Source organism: Kogia breviceps, chromosome 1 (assembly GCF_026419965.1).
Source record: "Kogia breviceps isolate mKogBre1 chromosome 1, mKogBre1 haplotype 1, whole genome shotgun sequence".
NCBI lineage: Eukaryota > Metazoa > Chordata > Mammalia > Artiodactyla > Physeteridae > Kogia > Kogia breviceps.
In genome coordinates, this window is record NC_081310.1 from 27,101,658 (window position 1) to 27,117,120 (window position 15,463).

The 15,463-nt window shown below is 39.3% G+C and overlaps 1 protein-coding gene and 1 long non-coding RNA gene across 5 annotated transcripts in view; one reads left to right on the forward strand and one right to left on the reverse strand.

Moving 5' to 3' along the window:
• LOC136793827 (uncharacterized) overlaps positions 1-4,423 on the reverse strand; it is a 55,248-nt gene extending 50,825 nt beyond the window's left edge. The window contains exon 1 of the long non-coding RNA XR_010839741.1: positions 4,333-4,423. This is a non-coding gene — a long non-coding RNA (uncharacterized lncRNA). The remainder of the gene's footprint in view (positions 1-4,332) is intronic.
• Positions 4,424-5,895: 1,472 nt separating this feature from the next.
• The window catches only part of RNF2 (ring finger protein 2), a 71,303-nt gene continuing 61,735 nt past the window's right edge, over positions 5,896-15,463 (forward strand). Inside the window, exon 1 of one of the 4 annotated variants that reach the window (XM_067029468.1) lies at positions 5,896-6,225. The gene's annotated coding sequence lies outside the window, so the exon portion shown is untranslated. Of the gene's footprint in view, positions 6,226-6,415; positions 6,690-15,463 lie in introns of those variants that run through there. The other 3 variants (XM_059072994.2, XM_067029476.1, XM_067029465.1) reach the window with 3 other exon arrangements.

Consider the following 15,463-nt stretch of genomic DNA (forward strand, 5'->3'; position numbering starts at 1 on the left):
ACATCACGTGACATTCCTAACATGGGTTCTTCTGACCCAAGATCATTCCTGGAGTATTCATTTCCAAAGATAGCAACCTCATTGCTTCTCTGTTCTTTTCCACTGAAGGGGTCTGTATTTTCTGTTTGTTGACAGAGATGGTTCTTTTTCTATACCATGAATGACATGGCGTCTACAGGTTATATTTGTGACATCTTCTTGTAATGCAATTTGCATTCACTATGTGTGAAGCCACAAGCTAAAGGCTTAGATGAGAATATGGCCAAGCCTAATTAAAGAGCCAAGTCAGGAAATGAATAGGTTAGCAAATAGCTAAGAACTGGATCATGTAGAAGAAAGGACAGCTGTGTTGAGCTCAGGCCCAGAGTAGTCTTTTGAATTTTAGGAAAGGGAGAGTCAAAACAGGGCAGCTAATGTGATGAAGTCCAAAAGTGAAACTGGACCTAAGGATGTATGAGTCAAGAAGTCAAGGAATTGGAAATCCACTAACTCTGAACATCAATACTGTTCTAGAACAAAAGCTGATTAGATCAGAGGATGAGTGAGTCTTGGAGAGGGCACAACCAGATGAGTTAGGCCACCCATACATACCTAACAGGATACTATGACAAGAAGATTTATTTGCAGCTACCTGTATCTTATCTTACTCCATAGGTAGCAGAACTCATAATTCTTAAGGAACCACAGTCAATTCTGATCTTATAAGCATGACTTATGAAATGTGTTTATTTAAAAATGATGAACCAATATATACAATGGAATATTAGCCATAAAAAAGAATGAAACATTGCCATTTGTGACAACATGGATGGACCTGGAAGGTGTTATGCTTAGTGAAATAAATCAGACAGAGAAAGACAAATACTGTACGTTTTCCTTTACGTGGAATCTAAAAAATGAAACAAATGAACAAATATAACAAAACAGAAACAGACTCACAGATAGAACAAACTAGTGGTTTCCAGAGGGGAGGGGGTGGGGGAGGGGCAAACAGGTGAAAGGCTTAAGCGGTACAAACTAGCAGTTATAAAATAAATACGACACAGAGATGTAATGTACAGCACAGGGAAGATAGTCAATTCTTTATAATATTGTATAATATTTGTGGTGTGTAGTCTATAAAAATATTGAAATACCACGTTGTACACCTGAAAATAATACACTATTGCAAGTCAACTATACTTCAATAAAGTTTTTTAAAAACATAAAAGAAAAAATTTTCTACAGACTAAAATCCTTAGGAAAAAATCTCTTCCTGGATGTAACACATAAAACCTTGATATTCTAGGTTGACCAGAATGGTTTTCAGATTTACCTGAATTGTAACCTACTTCAGTATGCTATTCAATGTATATCTCAATGGTTTACTTTTGTGGAGTATTAAATGCTAATGGATACTGCAGGGTTTTCTACATCTTGATGTAGTCTAAAATAAAACAAGATTTTCTTTGTATGGTTGGGATCTGGCAGTTCTTTTAAATTCTTTACTGAAAAACATTTCCAAGAAATGTGTTAGATAAGAGATGTCTTTACCCTCCACTCTCTCACCCACAAAAACTATTCCTCCATGCTTGTTTTAAGAGGGAAAAATTAAACTGTCCACAAGGGCAGTTTGAGCAAGCTGTAACTTGATTTAAATATTTCGCACTCTTCATCTGTACTTTCCCCCTGGGATCTTCCAGCCTTCTTTTCCAGAGAAATTTCCATTTTAGTTCTAAGTTTTGATCTTAATTATCTATTCCTTGCTAGTTTCCAGGATTATTCTTGGTGTTCCTAGATCAATGCCAAGGCACAGTTCTCATCTCTTGCAGTAAACATTTTAAAAGGAAAAAAACCTGTAAAATTTGTTTGAACAGAATAAACTTACTTCACATTAGAAAACTAAAGCCAGTTAATTATTAAATCATGATTTATTTTATATATCAAGTTGGATATCACAATAATATCCTCCACTATTAACTACAAAGAAACAGTTGGCTATTTGTGCTGCATCAGAATGAAAACTTATTCTTTTGACTTTTTTCAAACACATGCTAGTTCATTATTTTACTAAAAGGCAGTAACAGATGTTAGGCAGAATGTGGCCACATCTGGGACATATAAAATACCATTCCATGTTTCCATAGAAGGGAAATAGCAATATTGTTTAGTTCTCCCCAAAAGCTTAACCGGCCCATCTCATTTAATCTGTTTAAGGTGAACACTTAAGAGTAGCACCAATTATTTTGGTTGTCTTAGGAATATAAAAAGGAATAATGAACTAAAACACCAAAAGGGAAGTGTCACAGAAAGAAATGCACTATGTTGAAATACAAATAAAAAAAACTTCACTAAACCTTGTGGCTAGAGCTGTATTTTTTTCAGCTGAAGAGGTAGTAAATCTTGAGTTGCCTGCTTCCTGAAGCCACCTTGAATTATAGGTCTCTTTAGGCCTTTCTACAATGTTTCTATTTAATTTGACCCTTTCAAAGAAAGCACAACACATCTAAAAGATGGCAAATAAAGATTCTGGTAGAAGATATATTTTGACAGTTATATATATATAATATATATATATATGTATTTTATATATACATATATATAGTGATTAAATCCCAAGATATTCCAGTCTTTTAACCTACCTTTTAGTTTTAATTTTGTTTTGTTTTCTTAAAGTAACTTTTCTAAGAAAACAAAAACAAAACCTTATGGTTTTTTGTCAACAGATCAGGTTCATATACTATTATATTTAGCATTATCTCTAGCTTCTTGAAAATAGACCACATTGAGGACTGGAATAAATACTAGTGTTGAGAGGAAGCTCTGGAGATGTTTGCCTCAGACTGCTTACCCATTAGAAAGAAGAAAAATGCTGGAGTTGTGTATGCAGCACAGAGTGGGAAGGCACATGTGGCATAATGGAATGTATCCCGGACCTGGAGTCAGATGACCTAGGTTTGAGCCTCAGCTCTGCCACTTATGAACTCAATGTCTGGGAGAGTTAGTTAACCACAGAAATCACATTTCCCTCCTCTGTGAAGTAGGAATAATACCTTGGAGAACTGTTCTGAAGAGTCAGTGAAATAATGGATATAAAAGTGTTCTGTAAACTGTGATATATACATAGCTTGTTATTAACAAACTATTGGTGGCCTGCAATTTTTGTCTCAGATAAGCAGATAACAATTAGATATTCGGAGCACAGCTTAAAAGAAATCCATGGAGTAGATATAGAATAGGCAGGCGTGAATTTCCATTTGAGACACACTGCCTAAACAGAGAAAGCCTCTGGGGGACTAAATGCAATCTTGATACGAATGTCTGCTTTTAAGTGGTAAAGTGAGGCAAACCAAGCTCATATGAACTATTCCATTTCATATACACACTGGGATCAAAGATTCCCAGTCTTTCATTCTCTTAACGCCTATTTAAGGAGCATCTATTACATGCCAAGCATTGTGCTAGGTATACGCTGGTGAACAAGATTTCTGCTCTCAAGGAACTTGTGTCCTAGTTACATTAATATCTTTATTCCAAGCACTCGGCAAAGTGTTAGCACATAGTAGATGCTCAATAAAAGTCGACTGAGCTGAACTAATCTAATTTTGTAGCATTACCATAGCAGAAAGCCAGTAAAGAGATGATTTTTGTGATCAGAGATGTCTACCCCATTCACCATGTGATTAACAGGGTACTACTTCTGAAGTTTTTTTTTTAACTTCTGAAGTTTTGAGGGAAAAGAAACTTTCTAACTAGAGTTCATCTAGTATTATATAGTATTAATTTAATGTCTTCCTGCTTAAAATATAGTTATCACTTCCAATTAGTACATTTAACAAGTGGGCAGGGTGTTAGTAGAAAATGTTTTTCAGGGCGGTATCCCTCATGTCAGGTCGAAAAATGAGCAAAAAGAATATAGGCTGGATGTGTCAAATCACTACTGACAGGCTGACTATGGACTTGACATTGATTTAATATACAAAACAAAGGGGAAGAAAAATGGAAAGTCCATTCTATTTATATGATAATCAACTCTAACAAGTACAGAGAGTTTATGTTTTGAAGGCATACCTTTCTTGAAGCCACTCAAGAGAGCTAATGTTATGAAATAAAACTTCTTAGAGTTTTTTCATAATATCTAGAAGCTGACTGGTGGGGTCAGCGTGATTGACGTCAGTATTGTCCACCAATATCACCACTTCTTCTGAACTCAGTTCAGCCTCAGTTCAAGGACTCAGTCCCCTTGCAGATGAAGGAGGCTATGTAACTAGTTTTGGCCAATGACATGTGATCAGCGATCTGTTTCCTTCCCAAGCTAAGGCTGTGAAAAGTTCATAGGGATTCTTTACTCACTTTCTTCCTCTGCCACAGAGACTCAGTTGCTGTGTTCTGGGTGATACAGCTACAAGATGGTGAGCCCTCTGTCAATCTGGAGCCGTCAGTCCTGGAGTGACTGAAATAGAATGAGTCTGATTCACATGAAGCATGAGCAAGCAGTAAACTTCTGTTGTGTTAAGGCATGGAGATTTGTTACTGTACCATAACACAGCCTTTCCTATTAAGGTAGTCAGGGAAGGCCCATAATACTCTCACTCCAAGTTTCTGAGTAAGAGATAAAATAGATAATATGAGTTCCATTAATTTGTCAGTAATGTCTTTCTTATTAAGGATGCTAGCCTGAGGTCTAGCTTTTAATCACATTTAATCCAGATATCCCATACGTTTTCCATCAATTGTCCCGTGAATTTTTTTAAAGTACCATATTTAACTTTTATCCATAAAGTTCATGTGCTTTTTACAAATGATCACTTTCCTCAACATCAATTGAATTTCTTAACCTAACCACACATTATTTTCATAAGCATTTTCACTAGAGCAAAACGTTCTGAATTATGAGCAGCATTAATTGAACGACATGTGCAGTTGTGAACAAAGAAGGCAAATGCTTCTGCAACTGCCTTGTCTCTAGAAAGTGGACCTTGTAGAAGCAGAAGCATTCCTAATTATTTTGATTTTTTTTTTCCACATTGGAAAAAGACCTTAACCTTGAAGAGCTGGTAGAATCTGAGAATTGTCATTTCTTATATAAAGCTTTAGATAGTTAGTGACAGTTTTGAAGTCATTGTCTTTGCTCTTGTTTACCTTAATGGATTGTTAGGTAGGGCCCACAGTGTGTTGTGTTTAATATTTTCATACCTGTCTTCTTTCTTTCTACCTATCCAAAGCTAACACTCACAGTCCTACTCAACTCCGAGCTCCTCAGGAAATCTCCCCTGAACACACCAGCTGGAACGGTTCCTTTGCTTTTCTAAAATCTTATGTAAATTCATACCATTTATTTGGCATTGCTTGTAGAGAGTTTTACAGAATTCAAAAGCTGGAAAGGACCTAAGAATCATTCAACACAATCCTCTCATTTTGCAAATGAGGAAAGTAAAGTACAGAGCAATTATATAATTTAGTTAAGTCACATAGTTAGACACATTGCAGGCTATAAACCCAGTTCGCCCAATTCCCAGTGCAGTCCATTCCTTCGTGCCACAAGTGCCTTCACATTAACTATCTGGTAGCGTTGGTTACCTTTTCCAGAGAACAGATCTTCTCACCAATAGTATATCTTGAGGTCAGGGCACTCTCTCACTTTGTTAATTCAGTTTGTAGCTTCATTTATACACATTTTATATACTCTTTGGTAGACTAATTGTTTGTGTTTTAGGGAGTCACAGGCGAGAGCAGGAGTCCGAACCCGATCCCCAGCAGCCGGCCAGGGAGGCTTAACTGGGGTCGCAGGTAGGGTCAGGAGACCTCAAGGAGAGCGAACGCCGAGAACGAAGTGGCGCAGTCGTCATCCGGGCATTGCCCGGGGGCTCCCTCGCCCCGCGGAGGGCGCCGTGGGGCGGGGCCGGGCGGCCCGGGGCGGGGCGGGGCGGAGGCTCGGGCCCTCCTGGCAGCAACGCGGCGGCGCCCCCTCCCCTCGCGCCACGGGCCTCCTGGCGCAGTGCACGTCCCCGTCCCGCGCCTCCGCCCCCTCGCCCACTCTCTCCTTCCCGCCCTCCCCGTCGCGCCGGCCTAGCCGGCTTCCCCTCGGTCTCTCATGAATATTGAGCGGCCCCTGTTGTATTTCCCGAGCTCCATTGCGGAAGCCGAGGCTCGCCATATTGTGCGGCGGCGCCGGCACCGCGGCGCCTTGTACCTGAGTCTCGCTCCGGCCGCGGCTAGCGGAGCTCCGGACTGGAGCAGGAGCCGGTGAGCGGGGCGGGCGGGGAGGCGAGGGGCGCGGAAGCGGCGGGCTCAGCCGCGCGTTAGCTCGGCGTGGCTGTGGGAGGCTGACGGCCGCCCCGGGGCCGGGGGGGTGTGTTCGCGGGGGTGTGAGGGGAGATGGCGCCGCCACTCCCGGTCGCTCTCGGGGCGGGGATGGCGGGGGAGGCGGCTTCTCATTGTTCCCGTTTCTTCGAGGGTCTTGGCGGGGGTGGGGAGTCCGGCTTGGGGAGGATCCCGTGGGCGAATCTCGGGGATTCCTTCCTTCGTGCGAACCGCTCGCTCCTCGGCGCGGAGGCCGGGGCTGCGGTGCGGCCCCCTCGTCTCCCGGGGCGGGGACCCCAGCCTCTCCACGTCCGCTCTCCGGGGTCGAACCGCGTGGAATGCAGGGTTTTCCTCCCCGGGCTTCCCCCTCGCAGCCGGGGGTGTGTGTCCGCACTGTGGAGGATGAGGTAGGGGCGCTTTGTGCAAATAGCCCGCTTCCCCCCTGGGTGCTGGAGTCCGGGTTCGAGCGTAGAGGCGCTGCTCGGCGTTGGGGTTCCCTGTAGGGTGCGGGGAGACCCCTCCTGGTTAAAACATTCCTGGACTGCCGCTTACTTGCTCGGGAGTATCTGTTGCTGCTTTCTAAAACCGAGAGGTTGCCCCGGAGGAGTCGTGGGGGGAGGGGGTGTCTTGGTTTGTTTCTGATGGGAAGCTTCGCGTTTTGAACCGAGTCGTGTACACTGAGGTCTTTGGTACCGAGAGTCGCTGGGGAGCCCTCGTTCTGGTTGTCAGGATCATTTCCCTCTTAGAGACGTTGCCTCCCTGCTCCCAGAGATACTGTTAGTAAAAATTGGTCTCTAAAACTTTGAGGTTCATTCCGATTATTTGACCCCTAAGACCAATTATAGGCTTATCTCCTTGAATCTTTTTTGGGTATCTATTGCCTGGCTGTCAGAAGTTTTAGGGAATGTATACCTTTACGTGGTAAAATGGTTTGAAAATGTCAGGTTTCTCGAAGGTGTCTAAAGATACTTGTTTGCTGTGAAAAGGGTAGCTTTGCGCTCGGTATTTTAGTAATATGGTTTACTTCTTTTAAAACGTAAGAAAATTGAGACATGGTTTCATATGTTTAAAACTAATGTATGTGTGATTTGCATCACATAGTCTACTTTTGTTAGTTCCAAGATGATCAGCTGGAATACTTAGTGTAATTGGCAGATAATCTACTTTCCTCACTTGCATTAGAGTGTAGTTGTTGAATATTTTAATAACTTAGATTGGTGTTAGAGCTTGGTTTTAAAGTGAGTGTTTCATCCTTTGATTTATAAAGCATTTAAATGGCAGCAGTATGACTCTTGGTTATTCCTTTTTTCCCCTAAAATTTCTGCTTGTCACAATCAACAGGTATCTTTTAAAATCTTGTTTGTACATTTAACGTGATTTTTAGTAAAGTAATGGGTAGTTATATGACTCCATTTTCCAAGGCTAGCACAGCAAATATGGCCCCTTACTTTTTCTAAGGATTGGAGATAATTTCCTTCAGGTACCGTTGTGGAATACACATTTGAGGTAAATTATAGTAGTTGTGAGAGTGAAATGGAGAATTTATGAAGGGAAACTGCCTGAGTAGGCTAGTCCGCTTGAGTATTAGAAAAATATCCTCAAATGTGCTGCATAGAAAGATTTTAAATTAGAACCATTAACATAATGTAGACAATGCAGACATCCAACAGACTGCGAATTTTGAGTTTTTTCCTCTGCCTGTGTGGAACACTCAGACTGCTAGCTCCCAGGTTTGTGTGGATAGAAATATGGAGCAGGTCAGCAAACGTCTTTGGAATTTCATTTGTCTATTACTGACCTTCAGCATGTGGTGTCAGGTCTGTCTCTTTAATTTGATTTATTCGTGATTTGTGTTTATATTATGCAGTCTTTGGAGAAAGGTGATATATGTCTAATGAATAATATATAACCAGATGTTTCAGTGACAGTTTCATTTCTATACATTAGCGCAGAAGCATAATTCCTTCTAGCAAGAAAAGTGAGTTAACATTAAAATGCACTTTATTAAAATTACGGCAGCATTTCTGGTGTGACTTAAAGCACCTCACACCTTTGTATCGACTCATTTGTTAAATCTGGGGAAACTAGACAGTGTATCACAGTTTGCAGTTTTTAAAAAGGGAAAAATACTGTGAGATTATGTACAGTCTGATGGCCTACAGATTTATCTTGATTTTTAATTAATGTTTGTTACGTATGGTGTGGAAGACAGACATTGTCGTCAGACATTAGTTATTTAATTTCCTGATGTTTTTCATTTGTTTGGAATTTTTCAATATATCATTAAGTTATTATAGTAACTTATTGAATGTTTATTTGCATTTAAGTGAGTAGATCCCCCCATATAATTTAGGTACAAAGGTACAGTAAAATTTACCCTGTCCATTCTCTGTAGATCCAGATATCCTGTCTATTCCCCCCTTTCCCCCCAGACTTTCACTTTTTCTACCTAATGTGTCAGACGGGTCCTCTGGTGTCTCTTGTAAGGTGTATAGCTTGGTTGATTTTACATGGATATACTGACTGGTAATGGGACTTCTGGCAGTTAAGTAGCAACTGGTGTTAGTATGTCCATGGGCAGGAGCTAGGTGATGAGTCCCCGAATTATGCTAAGGGAGTAGGTGGCCCACTCTCCACTTTTATGCTTTGTGGAGGAACCCCAGTGGAACTGGCATGGACTTTCAACTTAAAAATTTTTTTCACTTCTCTTTTGTCTTACGGAGGTTAGGTAGCCAAAGTGGATTAATATGTCTGGGGCTAGTGATACCTTTTCTTGGATGCTCAGGAACTATATACATATGTTACTAAAAATTCTGAGAAAGATTCTCATTGCTTGAATTTTCCTTCTCTCTACGTATCTGCCATTTTGTCATAATTTTAAAAAAATCAATTTATTAAGTACAATAATGAAAATTATTTTTGAAATTAACCTCAGATTAAATTGTCTAATGACGGCATTTTATTAAATGTAGTAACAAACCATAACATTTGAACAAAGCATTTTGGTCATTTGTTTTCAACATTTGTGTTGATTTGGGGCTCTCCTGCAAGAGGGATTTCTTTTTGTTCCTATGCCGTAGCGTGTAGTTGTAGTTTATGAAGAAGTTAGATTCTAACGTCAGTGCGTAAAATGAAAAACACATGTAGTAAGAAATTATGCTTGAAAATCCCTTAGGATAGGAAAACATACCAATAAGTTCAGTTCAGCTTTAGTGTTGGAATAAATTGTTGTTTCTTTTGTTGAACACTAGATGAAGTAGTCAGCCTGCAGTATGGGCTGTGTTGAACACAGCAAAAAAAAAAAAAAGTCTTTAAATATAAGAATCACATTCAGCGTGGCATCATGCTCATACCAGGAGAGGCTTTTGGGAACTGAGACCACTGAGGAACAGCAGACCAGCTCCACTATCTCACATTTTCTCTAGGATACATGTGCTCTAGTGAGAGGATGTGGGGGGGTGTGCTTGGAATAGCCTGAACTGTTTAAATATTTCTCGTTTCCTCTCTTTTTTTTCCTTTGCAATCTGGATAGTTTAAATCACAAAAGTTAAATGATTTTTTTGTTGTAATTTAAGAGACACAAATTTAAAGGGTTTGGTGTTTTTTTTCTAAAATATATTTTACCTATAACTCCAAAGTTCCTTTGCTTTTCCCTTCAGTAAAGAAGCAAGGTATCTCAGAGGAGAGCAGCTAGAATCACTGTGATTAACAAGGTATTAGTGTCCAACAGAGAAAACAAACTTCAATAGGAATTTGAACAGAGGGGTTTTAATATAGGGAGATGGTTAGATGAGTCTTAAGAGCAAAAAGAGAACATTATAGTAATCAGTTAAAGAGCTCAGAGAAGAGGTTCTACTGGCCTGGTTCTGAACTTTTGAGGTCAGCCTTGTTGAGCTGCTGATTAGTTCTGGGGGATACTGAAAGAAGCTGGAGGCTGGAACCAATTGCTGCTGCCAGTAACTGGAAGGAAGTCCTCTCACCCCTCTTCCTGCTTTCCCATCCCCATTCATTACCTCCATTGGCAAAGCCTAATAGGGAGCCCCCTGGCAGAAGAGTTGGTGAAGTACAGTTGCACAGTCTCAGCCTAAGCACCACAGAGCAGTCTAGAGTGGTGGTTTTGGAGTTGAGAGACAGGGAGTAAATTACCTGCACAAGTAGTATAGAGTAAAATAATTTAAATAGGGAATTCTGTCCTTACCTTGCCTGTTCAAAAAACATTTATTATCTTCTGTGTGCCAGACCTTTTGCTAGGGATTAGGAATAGAAAAATGAAGCGAATAGGGTCTCTTATTCAATTGAATAAGCAGAGAGGACAAACTACCATACAGTGTGTTAAATGCAGTAACAGATAAGTGATATGCTTTGGGAACCCAAAGGACATAGCAACCTACTTGCCTCTTCTCTTCCCAGCTAAACCTAATGACTACTGTTTTTATTTGGTATCTTGATCAAATCCAACTTCATTCTGTTTGACTGCTGTCCTATGAAAGCTGTGTCTCTGAGGTGCTCAGATTTATCATGCAGTTATTGTCATTAGTTAAGCATTTCTCTGTGCTTTATTTTTCTAGATTATAAAGACCATCATTTTCTTTGCACTTATAGCCTAGCCTAGTACTTCACACATAGAAGATGTTTGAGGAATATTTATTTTTGCAGTGGATAATGGGAATTAAAGTATTGCTCATTACCTTTGTAGACATTGTTTCCTCCTTCCAAGATCATTAGAAAATAGTTTGGCCTAGAGTGTTATGATTTTATAGATGTGAGAATAGAAAGATTTAAATAATTGGTTATTATAAACCCTATAATACAGGTAACTGATCTACAAATAGGACTTTGGATTTTTGATGTGTTATATTCCAGATCCAGCAGTTTGGGCAGGGATTTTGTTTGATGGCTAAATAAAATCCTCTTCTACTTCTCATTTTAGAGCATAATGTTCTAAAATCTCAAATTATTTTGGGGTGGGAGGAGGAAGAAAAGAAGCCCCTCATTTTATTTCTTAAAAATAAAAACATCATGCAGTTTCTATTTACATTGTTCTTTTTAGTTGTCTACTGTTTTCTTTCTTTCTACTCACTGTGTTGATTACACTACCTCTATTAGTTATTGTAAAATGTGCAAATCTGCATACTTCATTTCGACTTCTTTTTTAGAAGAGTGTTCTGCGTGTTTCCCCCACCATACACAGACTATGTTGATTTAACTTAAAACCAACTGATTTTTCACTTATAAAAAGATGTATGCCTCCATGCCAGTAATTGCATTAAATCCTCATTATTTACACTATTTACTATTTACTGTATAGAGTCTAATTCATTCTGGGATGGCTGTCTGTATAGAGTCTAATTCATTCTGGGACGGCTGTCTGTATAGAGTCTAATTCAGTCTGGGACGGCTGTCTTGGAATCCAGCCAAATGTTTTGTAGAAGGCTTTCCTGTATTACAGAAGGGGTAGTGTTGTGTATAGTAGAAGGAGCTTCAGAATTGAAGGCAGGAGACTTGGTTTCTAGGTCTGGTTCCACTACTAGCAAGTTTCTTGGCCTTTCTCTCTGTTTTCTTTTCTATAAAAATAATAATAATAAAAAAATAGCACTCTCGTTGACCTTCCAGGTTACTTGTAAAGGTTTAAGAGGTAATGTAAAGAGCGCTGTAAATATAAGAGGGTGTATTTGAAGAAAGAGAGAGGGACAGATTGATCTGTGGCATGGATCTTGAGAGAGAGAAAGACAGAGATTGATCTGTGGCATAGCTGTGTGTCTACTTTCAAGTTTTTGAGTCTCCATATTTAAAAGAAGATTTTTAGGGTGAAATGCAGTGTGGGAGGAGTTGTGGATGTCCTATGACCCTACTTTTCCCAAGTCTGGTCAATAGTGTAGTATTCCCAATCTCCTTAAATAATTGTCTGTTAAGATTGATGTGCTTCATTAATTTCCATTCACCGGGGCTAAATATCTTATGTCATGAGACAATACCCCAAATTTATACACTTAGGCACAGAACTACCGCTTTGCAGATTGCTTAAATGACAAGGGCCTAGGGGAGTAGAAGAAATAGATGCTGTTACTATTTTGACTGGAAATTACCTATTTTGGTTTTGTTTTATTTATGTTGTTTTATAATACCAGTTACAGAAAATCTCTGTGCTTTCATTTATTTTTTATTTTTTTTGTTACATCAGGTCTTAGTTGTGGCATGCGGGCTCCTTAGTTGTGGCATGGGAACCCTTAGTTGCTGCATGCATGTGGGATCTAGTTCTCTGACCAGGGATCAAACCTGGGCCCCCTGCATTGGGAGCTTGGAGTCTTAACCACTGCACCACCAGGGAAGTCCCTCTCTGTGGTTTAAAAAAGACACTTAGCAAGATTAGAAATTATACCTGTTGTTTAGTTTTATTTTATTAACACCTTTATTGGAGTATAATTGTTTTACAGTGGTGTGTTTGTTTTTGCTGTATAACAAAGTGAATCAGCTATACATACACATATATCCTCATATTTCCTCCCTCTTGTGCTTCCCTCCCATCTTCCCTATCTGCCCCCAGGTGGACACAAAGCACAGAGCTGATCTCCCTGTGTTATGCAGCTGTGTCACACTAGCAATCTATTTTACCTTTGTAGTGTATAAATGTCCATGCCACTCTCTCATTTTGTCCCAGCTTACTCTTCCCCTCCCCGTGTCCTCAAGTCCATTCTCTAGGTCTGCGTCTTTATTGCTGTCTTGCCCCTAGGTTCTTCAGAACCTTTTTTTTTTTTCCTTAAGATTCCATATATATGTGTTAGCATATGGTATTTGTTTTTTTCTCTTTTTGACTTCACTCTGTACAACAGTCTCTAGGTCCATCCATCTCACTGCAAATAACTCAATTTCGTTTCTTTTTATGTTGTTTAGTTTTAATGAATTTAATTTCTTATCCTTGATCTTAAAAGTTTTTTTTTGTTTGTTTCTTTGTGGGTAAATATGAAGAATTTCTTTTGAATTTTATTTTTTTATGTAGCAGGTTCTTATTAGTTATCCATTTTATACATATTAGTGTATATATGTCAATCCCAGCCTCCCAGTTCATCACACCACCACCACCACCATCACGCCCTGCACTTTTCCCACTTGCTGTCCATACGTTTGTTCTCTACATCTGTGTCTCCATTTCTGCCCTGCAAACTGGTTCATCTGTACCATTTTTCTAGGTTCCACATATATGCGTTAATATACAATATTTGTTTTTCTCTTTCTGACTTACTTCACTGTGTATGACAGTCTCTAGATCCATCCACATCTCCACAAATGACCCAATTTCATTCCTTTTTATGGCTGAGTAATATTCCATTGTATATATGTACCACATCTTCTTTATCCGTTCGTCTGTTGATGGACACTTACGTTGCCTCCATGACCTGGCTATTGTAAATAGTGCTGCCATGAACATTGGGGTGCATGTGTCTTTTTGAATTATGGTTTTCTCTGGGTATATGCCCAGTAGTGGGATTGCTGGGTCCTATGGTAATTTTATTTTTAATTTTTTAAGGAAGCTCCATTCTGTTCTCCATAGTGGCTGTATCAATTTTTATTCACACCAACAATGCAAGAGGGTTCCCTTTTCTCCACACCCTCTTCAGCATTTGTTGTTTGTAGATTTTCTGATGATGCCCATTCTGACTGGCGTGAGGTGATAATTCATTGTAGTTTTGATTTGCATTTCTCTAACAATCAGTGATGAGCAGCTTTTCATGTGCTTCTTGGCCATCTGTATGTCTTCTTTGGAGAAATGTCTACTTAGGTCTTCTGCCCATTTTTTGATTGGGTCGTTTGTTTTTTAATATTGAGCTGAATGAGCTGTTTATGTATTTTGGAGAGATTAATCCTTTGTCCGTTGATTTGTTTGTGAATATTTTCTCCCTTTTTGAGGGTTGTCTTTTCGTCTTGTTTGTAGTTTCCTTGGCTTTGCAAAAGCTTTTAAGTTTCATTAAGTCCCATTTGTTTATTTTTGTTTTTAATTCCATTATTCTAGGAGGTGGATCAGAAAAGGTCTTGCTGGGATTTATGTCAAAGTGTTCTTCCTATGTTTTCCTCTTAAGAGTTTTATAGTGTCCAGTCTTACATTTAGGTCTCTAATTCATTTTGAGGGTTTTTTTTGTGTATGGTGTTAGGGAGTGTTCTAATTTCATTCTTTTACATGTAGCTGTCCAGTTTCCCCAGCACCACTTATTGAACAGGCTATCTTTTCTCCATTGTATATCCTTGCCTCCTTGGCAAGGATAGATTAGTTGACCATAGGCACATGGGTTTATCTCTGGGCTTTCTATCCTGTTCCGTTGATCTATATTTCTGGTTTTGTGCCAGTACCATACTGTCTTGATTACTGTAGCTTTGTAGTACAGTCTGAAGTCAGGGAGTCTGATTCCTCCAGCTCCATTTTTTCCCTCAAGACTGCTTTGACTAGTTGGTGTCTTTGTGTCTCCATACAAATTTTAAGATTTTTTTTCTCTAGTTCCGTAAAAAATGCCAGTGGTAATTTGATAGGGATTGCATTGAATCTGTAAATTGCTTTGGGTAGTGTAGTCATTTTTGCAATATTGATTCTTCCAGTCCAAGAACTTGGTATATCTCTCCATCTGTTTGTATCATCTGTAATTTCTTTCATCAGTGTCTTACAGTTTTCTGCATACAGGTCTTTGTCTCCCTAGGTAGGTTTATTCCTAAGTATTTTATTCTTTTTGTTGCAGTGGTGAATGGGAGTGTTTCCTTAATGTCTCTTTCAGATTTTTCATCATTATTGTATAGGAATGCAAGAGATTTGTGTGCATTAATTTTGTATCCTGCAACTTTACCAAATTCATTGATTAGCTCTAGTTTTCTGGTGGCATCTTTAGGATTCTCTGTGTATAGTATCATATCATCTGCAAACAGTGATAGTTTTACTTCTTCTTTTCCAATTTGTATTCCTTTTATTATTTTTTCTTCTCTGATTGACATGGCTAGAACTTCCAAAACTCTGTTGAATTAATAGTGGCGACAGTGGACATCCTTGTCTTTTTCCTGATCTTAGAGGAAATGCTGTCAGTTTTTCACCATTGAGAATGATGTTTGCTGTGGGTTTGTCATATATGGTCTTTATTATGTTGAGGTAGATTCCCTCTATGCCCACTTTCTGGAGAGTTACCATAGATGGGTATAGAACTTT